The sequence below is a fragment of the Amphiprion ocellaris genome, chromosome 4 (assembly GCF_022539595.1).
Source record: "Amphiprion ocellaris isolate individual 3 ecotype Okinawa chromosome 4, ASM2253959v1, whole genome shotgun sequence".
Lineage (NCBI taxonomy): Eukaryota > Metazoa > Chordata > Actinopteri > Pomacentridae > Amphiprion > Amphiprion ocellaris.
In genome coordinates, this window is record NC_072769.1 from 38,357,641 (window position 1) to 38,383,099 (window position 25,459).

A 25,459-nucleotide genomic window follows, 5' to 3' on the forward strand; every position below is an offset into this window, starting at 1 on the left:
ATGTGTCTGTCTGTGTCTGTCCCTAAATACAGAGACATCATGTTGTGTTGAAAAGGCTGTTTGAATTTAAATAGAGTATCTTGTTTTTCATTCCATGGAAAGAAATGATTGAAGCTGAGATTTCGGTCTGAGTAAAATAGTTAGGGGTCGAGCACTAACAGTGTAAGGCCACTGTTGTAACCACTGGGTTTAATATGGCTCTGTATCAATATACAATACACTGGATACAAGCTGTCCAATTTCTTGTTTGTCCCTGTCATTAATCCTTTTCAGATGACTCACATAGAGCCCAGGAGATCACCAGGAGCCTTGCTCAGATGATTGCAAAAGACTTGCAACCCATTTCAATTGTTGAGGATCCAGGTTTCCGTCATTTTATGAAGATGGTGGATCCCCAGTACCAGATCCCAAGTAGGAATTCACTGGTGACAGGTGTACTTTCAAAACTATATGCGCAAGTATGAGAAACATTGAAAGACTCCATACAGTCAGCGAGCAGTCTGGCTTTAACATGTGATATGTGGACTGCAAGAACAACTGAATCTTATTTGACTGTAACAGGACACTTTATTGACAAGGACTGGCAGATGCAGTCCTGCAATCTTGCAACAATCCATGTAGCTGTACAGCACACAGCAGACATTTCTGAGCTCCTCGTGAAAATCACTGATGACTGGGACATTACTAGTAAAGTTCATACTGTTGTGCAGACAGAGGGGCTAATATGGTGTCTGCTGTGCGGAAAACTTACTCGAAGCACATTCCATGTTTTGCACACACACTCAACCTCATTGTAAAGGCAGACACAATTATTACACTATTGTTCGGTTCTTCCACCACAGCACCAAAGCAACTGACAAACTGAAAGAGGTACAACGTCAGCTGCAGTTGCCACAGCACACACTAATGCAAGCAGTGGATACACAGTGGAATTCTGTGCTGTACATGCTGGAGAGACTGTATGAACAGCAACAAGCCATCACAACTGCACTTTGTCTACTTGGAAGAAACAGCTTGTGCCTGAATGGGGAAGAGTGGTCCCACATTACCCAGGCCATTGAAGCACTAAGACCTTTTGAAGAGGCCACTAAGGAGGTTTCAGCAGAGCAGTATGTAACTATTTCCAAAGTCATCCCACTGGTCTGTCTTCTTCAACGTTCTGCAGGGCAGAAGGATAACACTCTGGCTTCACAACTTGCAGCACAATGCCAGCGGCGCTTTCAAAACATTGAACACAACCACACTCTTGCAGCAAGCACCTTTTTGGACATCAGGTTCAAAAACATTGCCTTCTGTGACATCGGAAATGTGGAAAAAATTAAATCACAAATCATCAGTGATATGCAAGGCATGGCTGCAGTGAGAGAGAGATGTCCAGCAGTGAAGCCTCAACATCTGCATCTGTTACTGCATCAACATCAGCAGAGTGTTCAGCTTCCCAGGGAGGATTGTGGCAGGAGTTTGACACTTGGGTTTTGGCTTCTCAGAGCAATCGCACAGCAAACACAGATACATACATTGAAATGCGCAGATACATGGAAGAAAAAGTGATCCCAAGGAATGAGGACACTTTGCTTTGGTGGAAAAAAAAATGAGAGCATTTCCACAACTGAGCAAAGTTAGCAAAGAGATACCTTGGAACTGTTGCTACATGTTCCAGCAGAAAGGCTGTTTTCTAAGGCAGGAGAGACAGTTAGCCAGCAGCGCAATCGCCTCAAACCTGAGAATGTTAATATGTTGCTGTTCATAAACACCAATCTGAAGCTGTAAAGACAGTGTGCACTTTTTTTTTTTTTTTTTACAATTTTATTTAATTCATATTTATGTTATTTATTATATCGTATTGATGACAAACATTTTTGTCAGGATCATTTTGTGAAAATAATGCTGCTCAGCCAAAATTCAGAGTAAGTTCAAATATGTTTTGTTTTATTTAATTCTTCTTTATTTTAATTATTTGTTTAACTTTTGTATTTTGAACCGTGCACATTAAAGTTGTTACATGGCCAGTATTTGACGTTATTTGTTTTTAGGAGAGCTAATAATATGATTGAGAAAAAAAATTCACCAATAAGAAATTACCAGTAAAAGTGTGGTATCGCCCATCACTAGTTCCTGTGCCACTTACCTGGTTCCTTCAGTAATTCTGTTTTCTTGTGTTTAGAGCTGACTTCTGCCTGCTTGTGGTTTCCTGATCCTCCTGGTTGCATTGTCGGATACCTGGTTCTTTGCTTCGTGTCTGTTACCACAGTTGGTTATCTAAGTCGGGTTGTGGAGTTTAGTCTGGGCTTTCTGTACAGAATTACTGTTGACTAGGTTTTTGGGGTTTTTTGCCCCCCCGTCAAGTAGTTTTCCTGCCCTGGTTGTACCTTAAGCAGGTTAACAGTATTTGTTTTTCTAATTCTTGTAGTTAGGCTTCCTAGCTCTACTCCGCCTTGAGCAGTTTAGGTAGTACTTCCGTTTCTGGAATCATTTCAGGTTCTAAATTGTAGTCCTTGTAGTATTTTTTTGTAAATAAAACTTTGTTAAATTGTTCAATCATCTGCATTTCTCATTTCCTGCTTCTGAGCCTCTGTGCCCGCTGTAATATAAAGGGGAACAAAGTCTGTTCAAATATTTCCGATTCGAGCCTTTAATTTGCTGAAATGTCTTAACATTCTATACTTTTGTATAACCCCATCATATGACAGCTGCAGGCCCACTATCATAAACTAATTTAATGACATTAAACAAAAGGTCAAAAATGTAAAATCAACAAGGGTCTTCTCTCATAAGACCAGTCATCGTGAACCAGAAACAATCTGTGTATTCATCCAGTAAAGCTGGACATCAAATATCTTGTAAACTCAATTGGAGGCAAACATATGACACACATTATGAAGTATCATTGTGTAGCCATAAGTTGCTGCACACAACAGGTCAGCCTGATATTGTGATATTTTCCTACACCTAATCAGACAGCAATGCTCCCAGGCAGGAATCAAACCCTGGACTCCTGGGTAAAAGTTGAGTCACACACCTATGACTCAATCCTCCCCTCTGACCTTCAAGTGGACTTTCTTTCAAACTGGAAGATTGGAAGGTGCACAAACAAAAGGTACTTGAGAAGATGGTCAAGAAACAGAACATCCAGGGCCACCATGTACAGACGTGTCCAGGAAATGGGATACAAGTGTCAAATTCCTATTGTCAAACCACTCCTGAACACCCAACAACATCAGAAGTGTCTTACCTGGGCTAAGCAGAGAAAGAACTGGACCATTGCTAAGTGGTTCAAAGTCCTTTTATTTGGTGAAAGTAAATTTTGCATTTTATTTGGAAATCAAGATCTCAGAGTCTGGAGGAAGAGTAAAGAGCTACAGCATCGAAGTTGCTTGAAGTCCAGATGTGGTTTTCACAGTCAGTGATGATTTGGGTGCCATGTCTTCTCCTGGTGTTGGTCCACTATATATAACCAAGTCCAAAATCAATGCAGCGAGTTGCCAGCAGATTTTGGAGCACCACATGGTTCCATCTGCTGAAGAACTTTTCGGAGATGCAGATTTTGTCTTCCAGCAGGACCTGGCATCTCCACACACTGCCAAAACCACTCAGAAAGTAGTTCACGGACCATGGCATTACAGTGCTAGGTTGACCAGCCAACTCACCAGAATCCCATAGGAAAATCTATGGTGTGTTGTCAGGAGATGAATGAGATGAACCAGACTCAGAAATAAAGAACAGCTGAAGGTGGCTATCAAGGCAACCTGGACATTCATTACCCCCCGGCAGTGCTACCGGCTGACTGCCACCATGACACACTGCATTGCTGCAGTAATTCCAGCAAAGGGAGTCCCGATAAAGTATGAACAGAGCATACATGAACATGATTTTCAGAGTTTGGATATTTCTGCATAACAAATCTTTTTTTTAATTGATATTTGTCAATTTGAAATATTCTAACATTTTCAAATTGATTTTAGGGGAGGTTTATGAGTTGTAAGCTGTCAGCATTAAAGCTACAACAAATAAAGGCTTGAAATATTTCAGTTAATGTGTAATGAGCCTAAATTATATATAAAATTTTCACTTTAAATATTTAACTTTTCCACCACATTCCAATTAAATGAGTAGCCTGTTTATGTCCGTGTTTTCAGTCTTTAGACAAAATTATTCTACCCTTCTCCTGGCTGTAGCTTTTGAAGAAAAGGGTATGAGAGTCATTTCTCATCTAATGTTTAATCTTCAAAAAACACAGATAACTATAGAGACAATTAACTTTCATAACCATCTGAATTGTTTGCAGAACTATCCTTTTTGGGTCCTTCTTTGCCTAAAAAGGCAAGCAGAGCCTTTTGACAATACGACCGAAACTGATCATACCTACAACGAACACAGAACACAAGCACTGGTGAGTCTTCATAGCTTCAATCTCTGCATTTTGACCTTTTTCTCCTCTTTTTTTCAACCTTTTCACATATTATTCTTTCCTCTGTTGTCTTTGTCACCGTCTCCCCATTTATCTCCCCAATCTTCTTAAGTAATCTCTGTCAACAAACCTGGTATATTTTTCTGACTCAGCTCCATCTCTGCTCGGCTCTCTTTTGCTCTCTGTGTCCTGAGGTTGTTGATGCTGCCTGGTAATGGCTTGTCCAGACTGAGCATTACTCTCAATGTTCTGTGAAACCACTGGCCAAAGACAACAACGGGCTCTACAAGCTTCCCAAATAATGACTTTGATCACTGCTATGGCCAGTCCTAATGGTTGCTAAATACTCTGGTGTGGAAAATTTTTGGCATCAAACCGACACTTTGACCGACGCAGGAGCAGACAACCCGATTCATTCTGGATGTGTTTGTGGTGCAGTGACCGTGTACTGGCCTTATTTTTGTAAGTACCTCTTCTAGCACCGAAGTACTTCATACAGTTAGATGAATTCATACTTGGAAGCTCCCCAGTTCAACCACAGTCTTGGCCACTGAAACACCTTCTTGGAGAAACTGGGGGTTCAGAGGAACATTCCACCACCGAACACTCTTGAAGAACGTATATCAGTGATTCTAACAGCTACTTAGTAAAACTTTCCCTTTCTCACACCCACTTTCCAACATGCCATATCTGTTTCCACTTTAAAGTTGTGATTTCATCTATCTTCCAGAAAACCTTTGAACACATTGGTGTGGAAACGCGTTGAATTTTGCTGTTAATTGCCAGTAAATGGAAAGAGCAGTGACAGCTGCACTCAAACCAAATGTTTGTGGTTAAATTGTACTCTGAGCATTCTGTGCTTTAAAAAAAAACTGCTGTACAAGTGAAACATTCACTCTAAGTGAGAGTGCTTGTCAGAGTTACAATTTGTAAAAGCACAAATATTGTCCAATTCAGCCAACAGAATAACGTTGGAGCAGAGTGGGTGAAATGGGTTTCAAATGTAAGAGCCTATAATCGCTCTGAATGTTGGCCTTGGACAACTGAAGCTTGATGGAAGAAGTGATGTTTGCTTCAGAAATCTCGACATTTCTAATGTGTGTGATGTGATTTGAGGCACATGGAGGAAAAAATATATATTTTCTAGCAGAATATAAAGTGGTCAGTTGGTAAAGATGCCTTTTAAAACCGAACTAGCCTACTGCACATTGTCAGTGCGTCAGCGTTGCAACAGAAAGCATCCAGTCCACAGAACTGACCCGTGAAATACACGAGCATATGATTTAATCCATGTGATTGCTAGATCATATCAAATAGCCTACTGGTATTCTGAATAACCAATAGACTACTGCATTACTGAAATATACAATAGCTGTAGTCCTACTAGTTGTCAGAGTTAGAATAGCTGCCTACCCTGTTGATGGAAATGGTAAGATTGAATAAAACCAAAAAAAAAAAAAAAAATGAAATGAAAGATGTGAAAATGTTCCGTGGAGCTGAGGGAAACTGCAGAACGGGTGATAATTCTTGATGGATTTGTCACTAAAAAAAATCCTGTGTACACAAATAGAATTATTTTATTAATCATTGATATATAAATATGAATCAGTGCTGCTCTAAGTGTTCCACCCAGTGACAACCTGGTGGTGCAGTATTCTGTAAGTAACAAGCCCTTCAATTTTATTTGTCTACTTTACTTCTGAGCTGAAAACTGTTAATCAGAAGTATGTATTTGTTGGATGAGAAGAGTATCAGAGACATGTGGTGGTCAGGTTTGAATAGAACACAGTGTGAAATGGTTAAGCAACTCTCAGCTAGAGGTGGACATCTTGAGCCAGAACTGGACATATGTGAGTAGTTAAATTGTTTCTGGCAGCTCTTTGAGTGCAGTGTCTGAAAACAAAACAGCAGAGCAGCGAATGAAAGACTTCATAAAAACATGCTGAGTAAGTCCAAGAAGCACTGGGTTGTAAAAGATGTGAAATGAAAAGGGGATTGAATGGCTGAAGTGCAAACTGAGAAGTGAGAGATTCTTTTTTTAAATTATTTACCCTGGAATTTGACTGCTTCTACAGGGATTATCTGCTTTAATAACATCAGCAAAGCAGGGAGGTGATGGTGACGCTTTCTCTACATAATACCCCCTTTTTCTCCTCTCCCGTTCGTCTCTCTTGAGTCCTGCTCCAAAAGGCTACACCCAGTGAGTCTGTCTTATCCTCCACTCTCAACCATCATTCCTCTAACATTCAGCACATTTTCACCCCAAATCCAACCTCTGCATCTATAAACCCTTCAAACGCAGTCATCACGGTTTTCAGTCATTCTCAGTCACTGGTGATGGTTTATTCAGTAGTGAAGTTGCAGGACTTTCTATTCAGTGCTGCCAGAGTGAAATATTGCACAGCTAGCTGTTTATCAGGCCACTGAGCCATCTCCTGCTGACAAAGATGGTGAGAATCACCAACCCAACCTCCATGAGAAAACTCAGCAGTCAAGAATTAAGGCTAACAGGGGAGGCAACTTGTTATTCCCACTCTCCCATTTCACCAATAATCCCTACCATAGCATTCCCATTTCACAGCACACTATTTTCTCTTTATTGACCTGGGAAAGTTTGCAGGGGCGTTACGCAAAGATTCAGTAGTCTCCACAAAGGAGCAAGCTATGTAAAAGCTGGAACAAAGTCCCATAATGTGCAGTGGGGGTCGTCATTGTGTGTTTTACTCTTCTCAGCAGCAACATATAGGTCCAATATTTAAATCGGGGTAAAATGGAATAGTACCACATCTATTTGGTTATCTATCACATTATGGGGAATCATCTCACACATGAAGACATGCTTTTCCCTACAAAGTTATCTTTTTATTTTAAAGCTAAAGGTTGATTTTGACATTTTGGATGATACCTCAGAATCCTTTATTTCATACAACATGGCTAAATGCTGCTGAATAGAATGACAAATGTTAGCAGCTTGTCTATGACACAACACAAACACAATGTCTTGCATAACAGTCAAATGCACATACTTTTTTGCTGCATTATGCAAAGGACACACTCATTAAAGTGCTTGTGCTAAATGTGCCCCAACCAGCCGCAACAGTGAATGACACTGATTACCTTGTTACACTGCAATGCTCTGCTTGGAAACTTGGCATTCATGTGGATGATACTTTGACTTGTACCACCTATATTGTTGCAGACCACGTACCCAGTGATGCATCCTGTCACACCACAAAAACTGTCTGCTACAGCGAAAGGAACATGACAAAAACCCAAAGATGCTGACTTGCTCAAGTTGCACCAGAACAAACCTAATCCATGGAGGCTCCACAAACCACAGGACCCAAAGGATCTGCTGCTAGACACCACAGAAAATTCTGAGATGTGCCATGTCCATCTCCAGGCAGGTGGTTTTAATGTTGTGGCTGGTAGGTGTAAATGGCACTAGTGTAGGCCTCCAGGGAATGAATGTAAGACGGAACAACAAGTATAGCAGTACATCCCTTATAATAACACTTGAACTCATATTTGTTTGTATTAAATATTGTTTGGGTTGGTACAGTGTCGCCTCACAGCTCGAATTCACCATCCTCCTTAGTTTGCATCCCAGCCTGGGATCTTTCTGCATGGAGTTTGCATGTTCTCCCTGTGCATTATGGGTTCTCACCGGGTTCTCCAGCTTCCTCCCACAGACCAAAGACTTGCTGACTTTAACTGATAATTCTAAATTGTCTGTCCAGGATGTCCCCTGACTTCACCCTCAGTCAGCTGGGATAGACTCCAGCCCCCCATGACCCTACAGAGGATAAAGTTGTGTGTAGACGATGGTTTGGATGAAAATGTTGTTTGGAATTCTACTATAGTTTGATACATTAGGGCTCAATGTCTCTTCAGAAAACAGATGAAAAACATGATAAACGATTCCTACAAAGTGCAATAACCCATCACAGAAATTTTCACAAATGATCATGCTTTATTTCACCCTAGAGTCATGACTGTTAAGCACACCACACCCCTGCATGATCACTCAGCTAACAAAACAGTTACTTTTCCATCTACATATTCACATCTTTCCTTTACAGTAATTTGAGTTGGAAATCAACCAGCAATCTTGCAGGATTTCGGGTATGGAACTTTGAATACACTGCTAAAAGCCATCATGGCCTTTTTCTTCCTTGCAGACCTTTCTCATGAAATGCTATATTTCTATGTCTTCTTTTAGTCTTTTCTGGAATAAAGCACCAAGTCAAAGTTGTGCTCCTGATCGTGTGCGGTTTGTTTTCCAATTTACTCCCATCTGATGAGGTCATCACTGTGCGTCAGGTTGGCGGTGCGCTGGGTGCCGTCCCGCAGCTGTGCAGCATCAGGCTGGAAATCCCCTCATGGTGAGCGCTGGGCCTCTGAGTGTGTACGTATGAACATGAGCGTTCAGCATGTGGGGAGGTGTGTGTGCGTGAGGCTGGTCATGCCTGTTGAGCTTGGCCGCCGGTGTGTGTATTTAGGTGCTTGCTTTTGTGGATGAGGCATTTGTGAGTGTTATATTTTGTGTGTTTGTGCAAGTGAGTGTGTGTGTGTGGCTATGTTTGTGTGTGTAGGTGGATGGTTTGAATTCTGGATTCTTTCAGCACATGTGGCCTCGGCATGTGGTTGTGTGTGGCCCGCTGAGAGGAGGCGTGTGGCATGAAATGTGTGTATTAAATGGAGAGAGAGACGGACCAAAAGAACACAAAGCCAGTTTGTGGTAACTTTCATAACTGTGTTATCTTTTTCTACCTCCCTGTGTGTGCGTGTGTGTGAGAGAGAAAGGCAGAGAGGGGAGTGGACAGAGAGAAAATGAGGACAGGGCCTGTTTGTATAATAAACTTTCTTTTTGTCCTGCCCTCCATCAATCTTCTCATTTTTTAAAGTTTCACCCTGGCGCCCCCGTACACGTTCATATACTGGCTCAATATTTACTCTTGGATCGACAGAGGCCTCTCTTTTCTCTCTCATCTCCTAATCCACATCACTGCATCAATCCCCCTCTTTCTCCCTGCATCCCTCTATTCCTTCACTTTTGCCCTGGTTTTCTGTTCTCCCTCTAAACTCCCCTGGAAAGTTGTCCCACTCCCCTCAAGCTCTGACGCCCACTCTTTCCCCACTGCTTGTTCACACAGAAACTCCACACACGTTCTCTCTCTCTCACACACATACATAATGAGCACCATTTGCGTCTAGTTAGTGTCTTGTTTTTGGCTTCTCTGCTGCTCTTCTCAACCACATCTCTCTGTGTGATTCAGACCAGCGGATGAATGGTGAAGAGTGAAAAAATGAGACTGAACTAACGGTTCCTACAGGATGTTGTCTTTCAAATTCAAATCGGTCTTTTAAAGTAGCAATCCACAATAGTCGAGTTTTTTGTCATTTCATGTCCATTTTTTTGTGCCAAACTCTTGTTTCACACCACGCTTCCCATTAGCCAGCCACTTGTCAATCAAACGGTGTGGGTGGTAATGAGAAATCTTGTTCTTTGGTTTGAGTGTCCATTAGAGGAGCCTTGTCTGAAAAAAGCCATCATGGCTTTAGTTGCTCATGCTAATTCCAAAATGCATATGCAACATGTCCAAAACTTACACTGAATCTGGGTTCGAGCTTCTTTATTCCATGTATTCCCAGTCTTTCACCAGAATCAAAAGGTCTTGGCTAAGCCATATATGCTGTTTTTAGGCTCTTTGAAGGTGACATTATTCTGATGTGCTGGTGGTCCATCAGACACATCCTGAAAAACATAGCGGATGCAAATGTTTTCAGCACACCACAAATGCATGTATTGGGATGTACTGTGGTCAGTATTAATATTCTAAGATTTTAAACCATGTTGTGTTGTCAAAATATACAGAGTGTGTATGAGTATTTTATTATGCCGTATTTTTTCACATTTTAATTTGTGCTGAATTTAGGATTGTACTTATTTATACGTACTTGTAATACTTATTTGTTATATACACTACCGGTCAGAAGTTTGGACACACCTTCTCATTCAATGCTTTTCATTTATTTGTATTGTTTTCTACATCGTAGATTAACACTGACTATTAACACTTTTTTGTTTGCAACATAATTCCATATGTATTCTTAAATAGGTTTGACGTCTTCAGTATTAATCTACAATGTGTAAATAATTAAAAACCATTGAAGAGAAGGTGTGTCCAAACTTTTTACTGGAAGTGTATTTTCAAATTTAAAGTGTCTTTTTACATTTTACTTCCTACAAGATTTTGGGTGATGCATACAGGAACTGTAATGTCATGAACTCAGTGAAGGACTGAGGGGCTGAATTCAAAAAGACATTCAAAGTATTCAAAGTAGCAGTGGCATTGCTAGTCAGACTTTTAACCCATCTGAACTCTAAAACCCGCTGGTGGATTTGAAATACATGTTATCTTTTAAAAATCACCAAAGTACACTTTATCTGAGCTGGAAAGTGTAAAAACATAATTGTTGGATTTTTGGAGAAATCATAAAAACTGACCAAATCTAAGCTTGCAACCGTGATATTTCATCAAACTCACTTTATTCTAGATGTATCTTTTAAAGTTTGCCAAAAACCAGCCACCACACGCTATAAAAACATATCTATAGTATGTAGAGTCACCATTTTTTTCCAGTTTTCGTTACACCTGTGGGCACTTGGAACAATATTGTTCACGTTGATTCAATTCTTTTTCAATTTTTGTAAAATAAAGAAGCAAAGAAACTCAGTGTGTTGTTTATGCAATTCTAACTGTCATAAACCACAGAGGACAATTTAAACCATGGCTGTGCTGTTTCCACAGAGGTGGACCACTTCATGCTTGACTGTACTAAGCATTTACCCTCTGAACGCTTAGTATAGTCAAGTCTGTCAAGTTTCAGAACTACTGAATGCTACATGAAATTCAATAACACATTTCCTTAGTGCTTTGTAGTTCAGTTCAATTCAATTTTATTTATATAGCACATCATAACATGTCCTCTCAAGGGATTGTACAACAGGAAATACATTGCTAACCCTCCCATAATGTACAGAGAAACCCAATAATTCCCCCATGAGCAACCTTTTCAGCAAACTTTCAAGACAAGCAGACTCAGAGTGGCTGCATTTTTCAAACTTCATTTTATAATGTAGTCAATTCAATCTGAAACACATTTTGCTCCCAGTCCACAGAGGCTGTTACACAACTGTATTCACAGCTGGAGTGCTGTACTACTGACCATGACTACTTAATCAGTTAAAGCAGTGGAATAATCCTTTAATCTCCACCTGGATGGGCCTTCAGATATCAGTAAAGCTGGATATCTGATACTTAAGAAAAAATGTAAATCTGATGAATATACGGTGAGATCTGAAGATAGTGTCTGTGTTTTTTTTTCTTACATGATTTTAGAGCACGTTTGTAGACTTTCACTATACAGACCAGCTCATTGAAAAGAATCACAAAGTTTCCAGGGGTGTGGCATCATGTTGATCCAATTTCTTACTGAGTTATGACTCGACACAACACTCGACACGATTTTTTGAAGCTAAAAGCTTAAACATTTGATTTATTCCAATTCAAGGGAAAGCCAGCCACATTTCTCTGCCTTTGAACAGCAAGGCTTGTTTTGGGTTCAGACCTATAGAAGATAGTGATCTATATGCAGACCATGTACGTCACCCATTCATTTCCTATTTCAGTCTCCCTTTAATTGGAAACAGCGCTCCACACCCGCTTTCATTTCTCCCTCTTTTCTCTCCTCATTATTTTCATTTCTCTCTCACTTCTCACCTCTGCACCCGTCAGCAACGTTTCCTGCTGAAAGCCTTGCACTCAAGCATCATGATTTAATTTTTTTTTTTTTGCAAACTCCTGCGCTGTCCTTGCAGAAGTAATCTGTCTTCTCTCACATGCCCTGCACTGGTCGACAAACCTCTGGGTCAACAAGTGATGCCTGATATGTTGCTTCAGGACTCTTCAGTGTGGTGATGTGTTGCTGTCAAAGCAGCAGCAGAAGCCTGTTTAGGATAGATTCCTTGCTCAATAAACCACCGTGGAGCCAGTACTTGACCCATAAAATGCTATAGTTACCCTCCACAGTGCAGATTTGGCTTGTTTAGAAGCTCATTCCAGGAAATTAAACTACGTAAGAGGAAAACTGAGTGATGGACTTCAGCAAGGCCATGGCTGAGCAGCTATGGAGAGCTTTCTTCCTGAAGCTCCTCTTGACACCCTACGGAATATTCCCCTTTCCCCTTCTCATATTGTAAAACATTGTTGATTGCAAGAGAAAATTAATTAGTTATACAACTAACAAAAGCACAGTGCAAAAAACCTTACTTTTACAACCATGGAACTGAAATTTACATAGATGTATATTGCAAATATATAAGACAACAACTAGCATTAAATATGTGTGAGTCTTGCTACTATGAGGAAACTTGGCATCGTCTCAAACTCACACATAAAACCAGTCTTTAGCACTCTGTCACAGCCACAGCTTAAGGCTGTGGACTGTGGTAGTGCTTCCTGTTCTCTCTCTCCTAGGTGTGTTCATGGTGAAGCTAGCAGCAGGTGTGCTGCATCGTAATCAGCAGATGAGCTGCAGGTGGAGCTGAGTGACTGGTCTCTGAACGTCTCTATAAAAGCAGATGGCACCCATCATTTGAAAGTGGACTGTCGTCTAATCTCCAGTTAGTGCTGGGAGTACAACTGTCTTTGCCACCAGCCTAGAATTGCCAGTAATTCTGTTTTCTGTGTTTAGAAAGCTGATTCCTGCCTGCTGAGTTGCCTTGGTTCCTTCGTCTGCTGGTTTTCCGCCCAACCACGGATTCTGCCTTCTTCTCCGGAGGATCTCCACCTGACGCCAGCTTAACCTGGGAACATCAACGTACACCTGGAAAGAGGACTTTCTCTGGAAACATCTGCCACGACCGGGTTCTACTGACACCAACTTACCAAGCACATGGTGAACACCAGGAGGGAGAGTTCTGGATGAAGCCAAACCAAAAGGACTGTTCTCAGCTCATCAGCTAAGTCTCCAAGCCCTAGTATCACCAGACTCTTTGTATTGTTAATACGTCAAATTAAATAATCAGCGTTCCGTATTTAACTTAATGTATTTTATGCTCTGCATAGGATAGCTTTAGTCTGGGGTTTCAGTTCATAATTACTGGTAGTCTAGGCTGGGTTAGTTTGGTATTTTCAGTTGTTTCTTGGTGTTTCCATACGTGGGTTAACCTTAGTTTCAGTCTCCATGTTCATGTAGTTATTCCTCCGTACCTCTAGATGGGTTTTGTTTTTGAGTTCTAGTAGTAGTTTAGTTCTTCTTTGTCTAAGATTCTAGTTCCGGTTCCTGTATAGAGTTTCTTGTTGTGAATAAAAGCATTTTTAAAACGTTCACGCTGGAGTTATTTCATTTCCTGCTCCTGAGCCTTTTGAACCTGCCGTAACGCTCTTTCACTCATGCAACGTTGTTAAAATTAGGCACATCCTGTCACTAATGCTGAAGAACTAGTCCAAAGAAAGAGCTATTCTCCGCTCCACTGTTGGATTTTCTTATTACCAGGATATCCCAACAACTCCACGAAAAGCCTCCACTGAAAGTACTGACAGCGACCAGCAAAAGAGATCCTCTGTATTACCTTCTCTTTATTGGCTCCCTGTAGGAATATAAATTTCTTCTCCTCACCTATAAAACTCTTACCAACTAAGCTCTATTTTACCTTAGAGACTTGAGAATAACTTTTTATCTCAATAGAACAATTCATTCTCTGTTCCTCGAGTTTCCAAAAGCAGAAGGAGTGTTAAGTCCTTCAGCGATCAGACTATTCTGCTGTAGAACCTGCATCCAGTTTGGGAGACTAGGTTTACAAAAAAAAAACAAACAAAAAAACAGTAAATCAAGCTTATTTAACCTTTCTGCATTTATCTCTGGGTCATGAGCTAGAATTCTACAATTTCATTTAGCAGATGCTTTTATCCAAAGCAACATACAGCTGAGAGTAGATACAACAAAAGCAAGGATCTAGTCAGGAGAAAACAGCCTGGATAAGAGCCAGAAAACCAGTTCAAGTGTGATAATAACAGAGCTGCACATTCCAGCTCTGTGGTTTATTAACTATGTAAAGTGAACTTGGATGACACACTGCTTTGATTTGTCACTGTATAGATGAAACTGACTTGAACTGAAAGTGAAATAGCCCAGAGATGCGAGTTTAATAGACACTAAAATAAGCACATACTGTATATGCTGGAAACAAATGTTTTTGGAAATGTGGATTTTAAATGTTGGTTTATGGTGCGATACCATGATGGAGGCTTCTGACGGCTCCCAAATAGATTCTACAACCATCTTCAGCAAGAACAAGGTGACCCCTACAGAGCCCTGATCATCATTTAGTCAGCCTGGGATTACTTGAAGAAACAGGAAACTCTAAGACGCTACAGGAAACTCTTCAAGGTGCTTTGGAAAAGTTAGTAAGCTGAAAAACTGTGTATGCTATTTAAAGTTGAAATGTGTTCACACCAAATATGAACTTAATTTTTTTTTGCATGTAACTTCAGCATTTATGGCATTATTTGCAAAAGTATCCTCACCTTACTTTTATTGCCATAACCTTTTGCACAGTGCTGCATGTTCACTCCTACACTTTCATGAAAAAGTTCTTCCATAATTCACATGGTAACACAGATACCTAACCCCTCCCCATCGCAATCTAAATGTGGAGTTCAGGCTGATTGAATGGGTTTCAGTTGTGTTTGAATTGGTTTATTTACTTTCTCTTATTTTATTTATCCGTTTATTTTTGTTTTCAGGGCAGGGGTAACTTCCCACGATCCGGCTGGGATGGAACCAGCAGGGCTGAGATCAGCATCTGTCAGAGGGGTGGAGAGAGGAGGACACGTGTCGCTAATGGTCGTCTCCTTTCACCCCGGGTACACACACACACATGCACACAAACAAGCACACACACACACACACTTGTAAATCCCCATGACATTGACAGTAAGCCAGGGAATTCACACATTCATCTCTGAGCCATGTTTCTAACTGGCTCCAGCTCATCATCATTCACATTATGGCTGATAACATTTCAACTGGGATTGAAAACAGCGTGGCTCCACACTATTTTAAAAAATCTTGTTTTTTTTTACTGTAAAATTCTGGTTGCCAGAACACTGCCGTAAAATTCCGGTAAAACATTTTCGTCATTTACGGTAAAGAACTGTATTGACACTGTTGTATTTACGATTTTTTTTTAAAAAGTGCTTTATTACATTACAGTTTGTGTTTTAATATTAAATATATGTATTCTTAGCTATGACACGGTCCATTATTAACACAAAAGTACATCAATTTAACAAGTAAAAACTAATATTTGCATGAAATAAATCAGCACAATAGGTACATCTGTGAAAAACTGTATTCTTTTGAGAAATAAATGCAAAACTTACAGTATCGATTTCCAATTTTCCATTAAATAACTGTGCAAGAGTAGAGAAATATGTTTTTGGAGGAGGCTTTTTTTTTTTAAATGCAGTTTTCTCCTGATTACCTTATTTACAGTGATTCAGTGTTATATAAACAGTATGAAACTATTTTAGAGTTTACAGATTTTTACTGTCATGGTTTGACAGTTTTCCATCATAAAATTAGAGTTTCTGAAAATCTTCACCCTGAAATGACTGAAAACTATAATGAGCCAATGCAGCATAGTTCCATTCAGTTGTGTATAGCTTGAATGACAATAAACACTATGTCAATCTATGAAGGCAGTTTTCCATCAGGTCCATTTTTAGTGACCTGCAACTACATCTACGTGAGAACAAAAGGCTAAAACAGGAAAAGATATATTTTTAGATATAGCTGCGTATGTGTGGACAAGGCATAAGATTGTTCTTGTGACTTTATGACTATAACATGGTCCTGGAAAATCAGAATTGCAAACACGGTTTACCACCATTGCCTAATTTCAGGTTTTAAATTGTAAATGCAGTCCCGCTCTATAGTGAAGCCTGACCAGAGTTTATTTGTCTTGCAGCAGACCTCAGGGTGACATGCAGCCTCCTACTGTTGTGCTACAGCCCATAGAGGAAACACTTGGATATTTACTGAGGCAGACAGGTTAAGTGCTTTTCTCTATCCGGTAGCTAAAGTAGGACTGGCTCTGAGGGCCAAGATGCAAACCACTGGAAACTGACTAACTTTCCCCTCTACTTTGGGGAAAACCTGTGGTTAGCTGAGGTATAGGAAAGGAGCCAGTTCGCTATTTTGTAGTGAGGTTAAAGTTCAGATTGAACTCTAAGATCTGATTTATTCCTGCCAACAGGTGGAGTTGACATTTTCTTCTGTCACACAGTGAACTGAAACCTTTCAAACACATGTTGGGCAGCGGCACATGGAAAGACTTTATGTTATACTCCACTAGCTGTATTATGCAAGTGTGAAATTAAAAATAAGTCACCCAAATTAGCTATTTGTAATACATATATTGTAACTAAAACACTGTCATCAGTTTCTAAAAGAATATCTACCATGCCTTTGGCCAAGACTGATACATCTATTAGTACTGTTTATAGATCTATGAGGGAAAAACAGTGACAAAGGGGGGAAATATTGGGTGGAGAGGATTGTGGGTAGAAGAGGCATCCAAGTCCAGAGTGGGGATTTATCATAAACCGAGACAGCAGTCAGGAGGAGGATGAGGGAAAGTCCCGAAAGGTGGAGATGAAGAGAGACGAGCAGGCAGGAAGGAGTGAGTCAAGTTCTGGCCTTGTTATTGTTGGAAAAGGAGAAAGAAGGAGATTTGGAGCAAAATGTGTTTCAGATTGTGTATAAATGTGGTGGTACATTATGAATATCTGGTCTCTTTGACTGCCTACTTATCTGATATTTACTTTCCCAGACATCTGGTGTTACAAGTAATACTGAAAATTCAATATCAACAATGTGACACAAAACTCCAGAAGAAAGAGAAAATCACAGGACTAATCGCTGGTTAAAGAATTTTAGCAAACAGGAAACAGAGTTAGATGAGAAGTTTGATAATGGTCCTGTAACTTTACAGTAGAAATAAAGCAACAGAGTGAGATTCTACAGGTTTAATCAAACATGTGGTGTTGATTTTTCCACATTTTATTTTACCATTGTATGTATAGCAAAAGCAGGACCTCCACACAAAAATCTTCAAAATCTTTTCCTTTTATTTTATCAGTATTTTTGAAATGAACAAAATTACCAATAAAATTGTCAAAATGGGCTATAAATGTACATGTTTAACTTTATATATATATATATATATATATATATATATATATATATATATATATATATATATATATATATATATATATAGATATATATATATATAGATATATATATATAAAAGCTGTGCTTTCAAACCATAATATTACCAAAATGGGCTGTGAATGTACATCTAATGTTCAAAAACAACCAAGAAACTCAACAAAAACCCAAACAATTTCTTTTTTTGACATAAAATAAAAATGAAGGGACATCATAACTTATACAAATGTATAGTAATTTCACAAATATTTCATTTCTTATTTAGTAGATGAAACAGTTAAATCCAATTTATTATATAGTTTTAAAATTAAATAGAATTAATGACAATCAACAGAAAGGAGGCACTGGTTCTGTATTATTACAGATTTGTTTGTTAAATGAGAGATACTTTACGTAATTGCATGTGTTTTTAGAGCAAAACTGTTGAATGAATGTAATTTATCAGTGTACGATACCTTTTTTTGGATAATATATTCTAACTAATTTTTGAATCATTTTTACACATGTAAAAAATCTTCATTAAATAATTGACAAGAGATGTACATTTTTATTATTATTATACAATATTTTTATACTGTGAAAGCTGAGGGAATAACGTTTGTCAACATTTTTCTTTTGGACATTGTTTTCCGAGTAACATTTGACCTAAATCACTTCACCACTGTTCTGATTTGTAACGTGTTTTCTTACTTTCTCAAGTAATAGGTTTGTGCCCTATTATTTAAACCTATTTATGACAAACACTCTTACAAACAAGTTTTTTGTATCAGGAAAGTTAGTGGCTGGATTCATTGTGTGTGTGTGTGTGTGTGTGTGTGTGTGTGTGTGTGTGTGTGTGTGTGTGTGTGTGTGTGTGTGTGTGTGTGTGTGTGTGTGTGTGTGTGTGTGGGTGTGTATGTGGGTGTGGGTGTGTGTGGGTGTGGGTGTGTGTGTGGGTGTGGGTGTGTGGGTGAAAGGGGAGAGGGATCAAGCCAGGGAACAACATTGAGCAATCAAGCCCACTGAGGTAAGATCCAGGCTGTATTTCTCCCTAAGCTGCTAAAAATACCTGTTCGTATGAGAGCGGCGGTCTGTCTGAGGCGGGTGGTCTGTGCTGCTGATACGACGGCGGTGCCAGAGCTGCTTTCTCACCAGTGTTGTCTTTCAAATGTTGGCAGAGTGCCCTGAAGTAGACCACCAGCCTCATATTGCTGAATCACGGTGGAGCTGTGTCTGCTCTGTGTCTGTGGAGGACATGAAGAAAGAGTGACTTGTTACTAATTGATAGAGTATATATCAGTGTGTTGGATTAACAGAGGATGAGAGTTTGGGAAATTGGATAGTTGGTTGTGTCACTTTGCACTGATGAGAAAATATTATAGATAAGCAGCATTTTCAACACACAAATTGGCAACAGACAGTGTCAGCTTGAAATGATGATCAAAGATATTTCATCAGACTTATCAGGACATTGTAACTGTTTTAACAAACGCATGAAAAATACACAAGTTACTAATATTGAAGAATGAAGAATTACCAATATCCAAGATCTTTGAAGGATTCATCACCACCTATTTTGCATTCAAAAAGCTTTGTTATCTCTAATACAAATCACTTCTGTACACAAACAGGAAGGTCCGTGTATATTTTGGCAATTGGATTTTCCGTTCTGAAACGGGTATTGAAAAACAAAAAACAATTGGTAATTTGATTTTCGTTTTAAAATACAAAAAGTAAAATTGAAATACAAGGCGTTTTTCCTTTTCATGATCAAAAAAAGATATATGAAATTTTAAAAATGCTTTGAATTTCAGTTTATATTTAGAATAACAAAAAAGTAAAATCAATAAGACAGAAAGGAAAAAAGGTCAGTTTTTTCATTTTCTGAGACCGGAAGTGGTCATCAGCAAGTGTGGAGCCAAACAGAGTACGGTGCATTGACTGTATATAATTTTTTTTCGTTAGTTTTCATGGTCAAAATGAGAGATCAGGTGGCCGATCATAAAATAAATCAATATTGATTTTTTTTTATAGAGCGTTAAAGTTTTGTGAAGCCAGGGGGCGGGGCTACTTTATTGACAGGCTGGTCTGGAATGATTGACAGGTCCTATGGAGGAGGCAGCAGAGACTCTGCTCTCCTCCTTTGGATAAATTCTGATATAATAACTGTTGGTTTATTTATCGGTGGAGCAGCAGAACCTTCTCCACAGACAGTTTTCCTGCCCGTTGGCTTGTTTTAACCAGTTTTCTGCCTTCAGCTGATTCTACCAGCAGACACTGAAAGGACTCTGATAGTTCGATAAGTTAATGTTTATTTTCATATCGGTGCCGCTTTTAATGCACTTTATATGCAGCTTTAGTGTCAGATATAATGTGTGCCATGCAGTCCAGATGTTGGTGGAGTTTATTTCAGTGTGTGTTGACCAGAGAAGAGAGTTAGCATGCAGTCAATATTAGCTTTAATGTGAATCAGCGATGCTAACCGAGCTAGCTGACTAGTCCCTATTAGCAGCTAGATGCAGCATCAAGCTAACGATGTTTGTGCTGTTTCCTGTTAGCAGCTGAAGTGTGTTGTGTTCCTGTAATGTGGTTCATTAAGTTCATAAAACTGTGGCTGGTTGACATTAATGTAACGTTCAGGAAACTTAAATGTGATTAAAACAGTAACGTTAATGTTCTAGTTGTCAGTAATCAGCTTTAATTTGACACTAAAACAGACTGATAGTTTTAATGACATCAGTTTCATGAATTTGTTGAAAATTGTCTCATTTGTTGTTGTGATGTGGCTGCTGATTCATTAAAACCAGATGATCCATGTTGAAGACACGTTTAGTTCTAGTATCAGAAGTACAGGAAGGAAAATGGAAGTTTAGTTCTGCTACGTCAAAGATTTCAGGAATAAAATAGCTAAATGAGTCTATGCCTCGAACTTTATTTTACAATAATGAAATAATCACAGATATAAATAGCAGAGAAAACCTGAGAGAATAATTTCCTGAAAATTCTGTGAAGGAAAAGCAGCTTTTTATCCTGAAAGATCAGAATCACCTCCAACATCTGCATCTGACAGAATCAAGTCTACCAGAAAGAAAAGAAAAAAAAAATGACTTTTTTCTGATTCTATCTGTTCCACTGCTCACAGGCTGCTGCTGCTCACATTCTTCACATTTATAGTCCACTATTAAAAGTTCAGCAGACAGTTTCCGTTTCACCCACAGTGTGCTTTAGGGCAGCCGGGTTGGACTTGATGTTTGAAATACTGACCGACAGCTCAGATTTAACTGTCTGTAGTTCTGTTTTGATGGATGTTAAACTTTCACTCAAAGCCGCCAGGAGCTGGGTCTTTAAAATAACTGCCATCTCGTTACAGAGTGAAAGTAGCAGTTCCTCCTGAAGGTCAGAGATCGCAGCATCTGAGGGCCTCTTCAAAAGAAGACGTAGTTGATGAAGGCGTTCTGGAGCAGGACCAGAAAGACCACGACCAAGCAGCCTTGAGATCTTAGGCAGCGTCTCCCTCAGGTGGGTGTCAAAGGTGTTCACAGTCAGGTCTGTGGTAATCCCATCAAAAAACAAAACAGAAAAACGTCTAGATTATAAATCAACATGTAACCAAAGCACTCTGTGTATAACGCCATAGTATAGGATGTAGTTCAAAAAATGTCAAAGTATAGTATACTTTTCAAGAATAACATAGTATGGCCTGTAGTTCATAGTACAGCATGTCGGCAAAAAAAACCCCCATAGATTATTATGTGGTTCAAAAAGCTCAAAATGATAGAATGTTGACTAAAATTGTCATGTGTGATATGTTTTAAAAAATGTCATAGTGCAGTATATTGTCAAAATAGTATGTTATTCAAGAAAACATCAGAGTATAATATGTCGTCTAAAAAATGCCATAGAATAATAATTTCATTGCACAAGTAAAAGTGTAGTAACTTTTAAAACTGTTCAAATTCTTATAGTATGTTGCAAAAAAACAACAAAAAAAGCTAAAACAAAAAAAAACTTCATAGTAATATGTCAATTAAAAAAGCCTATAGTATAGCATGTCGTCCAACAAACGTCGTAGTATAGCATGTTGCTCTAAAAACGTCATAGTTTAGCCTTTAGTCCACAAAGCGTTGTTTTGTCCCGGCTGTCTGAAGTAGGTGAGGAGCAACACAAAAACAGTCCAAACGCTGGTTTCCAGAGGGTTAGATGAGTATTTATTTGAAAGAGTAAGTTTACAACAGCACAACATGTGAGGGGGTTAAAAGCAAATGGGTGTTGGTAAAATAAAAATAAATAAACAGAACTAAAAGTGAACTTCATGTTGACATTGGTGGACATTCCAATCAGGAACAAAGTAAAAGATAATCAATACGAAAAAAAACCACTTCCTGTTCACCTCTTACAACCCAAAAACACGCTGCAGTAGCATCTTAAACTAAAACTACCAATGGGTTTCCTGTTTTCCTTTGTGAACAATTCAAAGGTCCCTCTCTATCTCCCCACACATCCACCAACCACTGGAACACATCTCCAAAGTTCTGCTGGACCAGCTCAGCTTCCCCTCAGAAGAAGTGCCGCCACCTGCCAGATGAAGGAGCCTTTTGAGAGGCAACTGGCATCGTGATTGGACTGTACTGTGGTCTGTTCCAATCCAGCTTCAGCTCCAGAGACGGAAGGCGGGACGAGTCAACGGAGGCCGGGTGGACGAAGGCATGAAGCTGAGTACAATCCAGAAAACAACAGAGGAGGAGTGCAGCAGCCCAGGGCCAGAACAACCAGAGTAGCATGGTATGTCTCTTAGAAAACATCATAGTATAGCCTTTGGTATGAAAAAACGCCATCATATACATCGTATATTGTACAAATAACAACTCAAAGGAAAGAGACATACATTGTAGAATTGTAGTAATTGTGGGCTGACTGATTTACTGATTATCAGTATTTTATTTTTTACTGATTTACGGTAATAAATACATTTAAAATGACGCTACTTTGGCTCTGTACCTTTATCTACCTGTGGTCGCTCTGCCTTCTGGAGTGATTTGATGGGTTGTACGTCACGAATAAAACTCCTTTCAGTTAACATCTAAACAAAACAAAAACGTATCAACAAAGTTTCTGTTACAGTTTGTGTTCTTGTAAGTTTAACTCCAAGATTTTAAATACTTTCATTTACTGCAAATGAATATCTACTCCAAGTGTCTCACTAATAATCATTATCAGCCTTAAAAACCCACAGAACACCCCTCTATACTCGACCACACTTAGTACAGTCCGGTTCCCCCTTCTATAAATCTGCTTGGAATCTTCCACTTCCTGTTTGTCAAAGTGGCCTTCTACCTGGACAGGTTTTGTTGGAGCTCATGCAACAAACATTTTGGGTAACTGCATTTTAATATGGATGGATGATACTGAATTAGAGTCTGTTTTAATGAGACTGAGTTAAGATGTGTAGCTCTGTCATTAAATAGGAAATTATTTCTCAGAATTCACAGAGGAAAGTCTGAAATGTTTGCTAGGTTTAGCGTCCCACATGTTCTTTGGCTCAGCTAAAGCTAACTCTCTGCAACTTCTGGATCTCTTGAGTTGCTTGTTGTTAAAATATCTTGCTAGAGGTGCTGAAGCTCAGAAAGTCTGAGATGTTTGTTCAGAATAAGCTCATTCTCAAGTCTTATCTGAACTGTCCTCTTTTGTTTGAACTTTCCCTAAACTTAGGAGTTAATGACAGAGCAGCACATCCAGACTCAGTCTCATTTATGTAGATTAAACTTCAGTGTCATTCATTGATGTTAAAGTGCAGTTTTTCAAATGTTTGTTGCACATGCTCCCAACCAAACCAGTCCAGGTGGAAGATGATGTGAAGAGAAAGCTCCAGAGGATGAATATCACACGTTTACGTTGGAAATAAATGTCCTTTAATTAGACATTGTCATGCAAAAGTTGGATTTCCCTTTAATGATGTTCAAATCTTTGAATGTTTTTATGATGTTGGTTTCTAAATGTTTTCTGACACTCGGCCCCAAAGATTAAAACCTTTTCCGGCTCACAAGCTGCAACAATTCACACATTATCAACTATCTTTCTGACTAAACTAAGATAAAAAGAGAAAAACTGCCTAATTCCTGCATCATGAATGTAAATCTTTTTGGTTTTTATGACAGTAAACTGAATATATTTGCGTTTGATGTTTTATAAACCAAAACAAGAGATGAATTACTGGAGAAAACAACAGATTAATGGACAAAGAAAATGTGTTTTCCAACATATATGGCTGATTTACTCCATTACAAGATACATACAATTTAAATTCAGTTTTATTTATAGAACGCCAATTACAGGTCAAATTGTCTCAAGACGCTTTATTTTGATATTTTTTGTCATATTTAAAATATGACAAAGTAAGAAATTTAAACCTCTTGACTAATCCAATTTATTATTTGATTTTTAAGAGACTAATGGACAATTAAAATTTCTCCACTAAAACTAATAAACATGAGGTCAAATAGAAGGAAGAGTTTTAAATACTGCAGTCCCACGACGACAAGAATAAAGTTTGTCAACAAAAAGTAAATCTGCTGCTGGATTCCATTAAAGTCCTAACAAATGATAATAAAGTGTGATACTAAAGATTTGTAGTGCTAAAAATCTCCAAGTACAGATATCAAGTTGAACATCTGGATGGAGGTTGCTAAAAGTTGACCTCCCTTCATTTCTCTGGAACCGACTCCATGGATTTTATGGATGGTGGTTAAAGACCTGCTCTTCTAGTGGTCTTCCTTCTAGTCGCTGTAAAAAGTCAGTCCATCCTGGCCGACTTCAACACCTCTTCATGACAGCTTGTTCTGCCTCGGACCTGGTGGAAACTCCAGAAACTGGGGAAAACCCGTGGAGACTCGAAGAACTCGTGGAAACTCGAGGAACTCGTGGGGCGGGGGAAGGTGTGGTGGGTGGTGGGGGGAGGCGGGGGAGTAGAGGGCGGAGGCCGCCACCCACCTCCCCACCTACTCTCCGCCCTGACTCCACCCAGACTCCGCCTTGGCTCCACCCATGTGGTGACCTCAGGAACTACGATGCCAAAGGGACGACGAAATTATATTTTTTTATCTGATCTGTAGCTCAGTGAGTTAAGGATTTGCCTGTGGAGCTGCAGGTCGCTGGTTCAAGACCAGACCATTCTTAAAGTTTTATCAAAATCCTGACAAAGACAAAGAAAGAAAATTGCCGGTGGTGGGTCTTGAACCTGCGACCTTCCGCTTGGTAGTCTGTCTTCTTATCCCCTGAGCTATTCGCTCAGATACTAATTCTTCTTTTTTTTGCGCATTTATCATCTATTTTTTGCCATTTTCGACTTTTTTTTTTTAACTCGGGTCTCGACTCGACCGTTTTTCTCAGGAGGCTGGACTTCCACCTTTGTGCTGGAGGGTTGAACCCTCAGTTCCAAGACTTTCCAAGCCTCCACACCTCCCGAGTCCTCATGACCTGAGCTATCACACAGTCTGAGGGCTGAAATTTTCTAAGTCCCACAGTAGATCTCTGTTAGATTGAACTTTCAGACAGTCCAAGGACTGATATCTTCTAAGTTCCTGAGTAGTTCGCTGTTAGTTTGAACCTTCAGACAGTCTGAGGGCTGAAGTTTTCTAAGTCCCACAGAAGTTCTCTGTTAGATTTAACTTTCAGACAGTCCAAGGACTGATATCTTCTAAGTTCTTGAGTAGTGCTCTGTTAGTTTGATTCTTTCAACAGTCCGAGGACTGAAATTTTAAAAGTTTCTCA

At 39.3% G+C, this 25,459-nt stretch overlaps 1 long non-coding RNA gene across 2 annotated transcripts in view; it reads left to right on the plus strand.

Annotated features, from left to right (window-relative positions):
* Positions 1-22,687, plus strand: part of LOC118470737 (uncharacterized) — a 32,874-nt gene extending 10,187 nt beyond the window's left edge. The window contains exons 2-5 of one of the 2 annotated variants that reach the window (XR_004847870.2): positions 274-8,793; positions 13,169-15,342; positions 21,063-21,211; positions 22,170-22,674. This is a non-coding gene — a long non-coding RNA (uncharacterized LOC118470737). Of the gene's footprint in view, positions 1-273; positions 8,794-13,168; positions 15,343-21,062; positions 21,212-22,169 lie in introns of both variants that reach the window. The other variant, XR_008601528.1, reaches the window with a different exon arrangement.
* Positions 22,688-25,459: the final 2,772 nt, after the last annotated feature.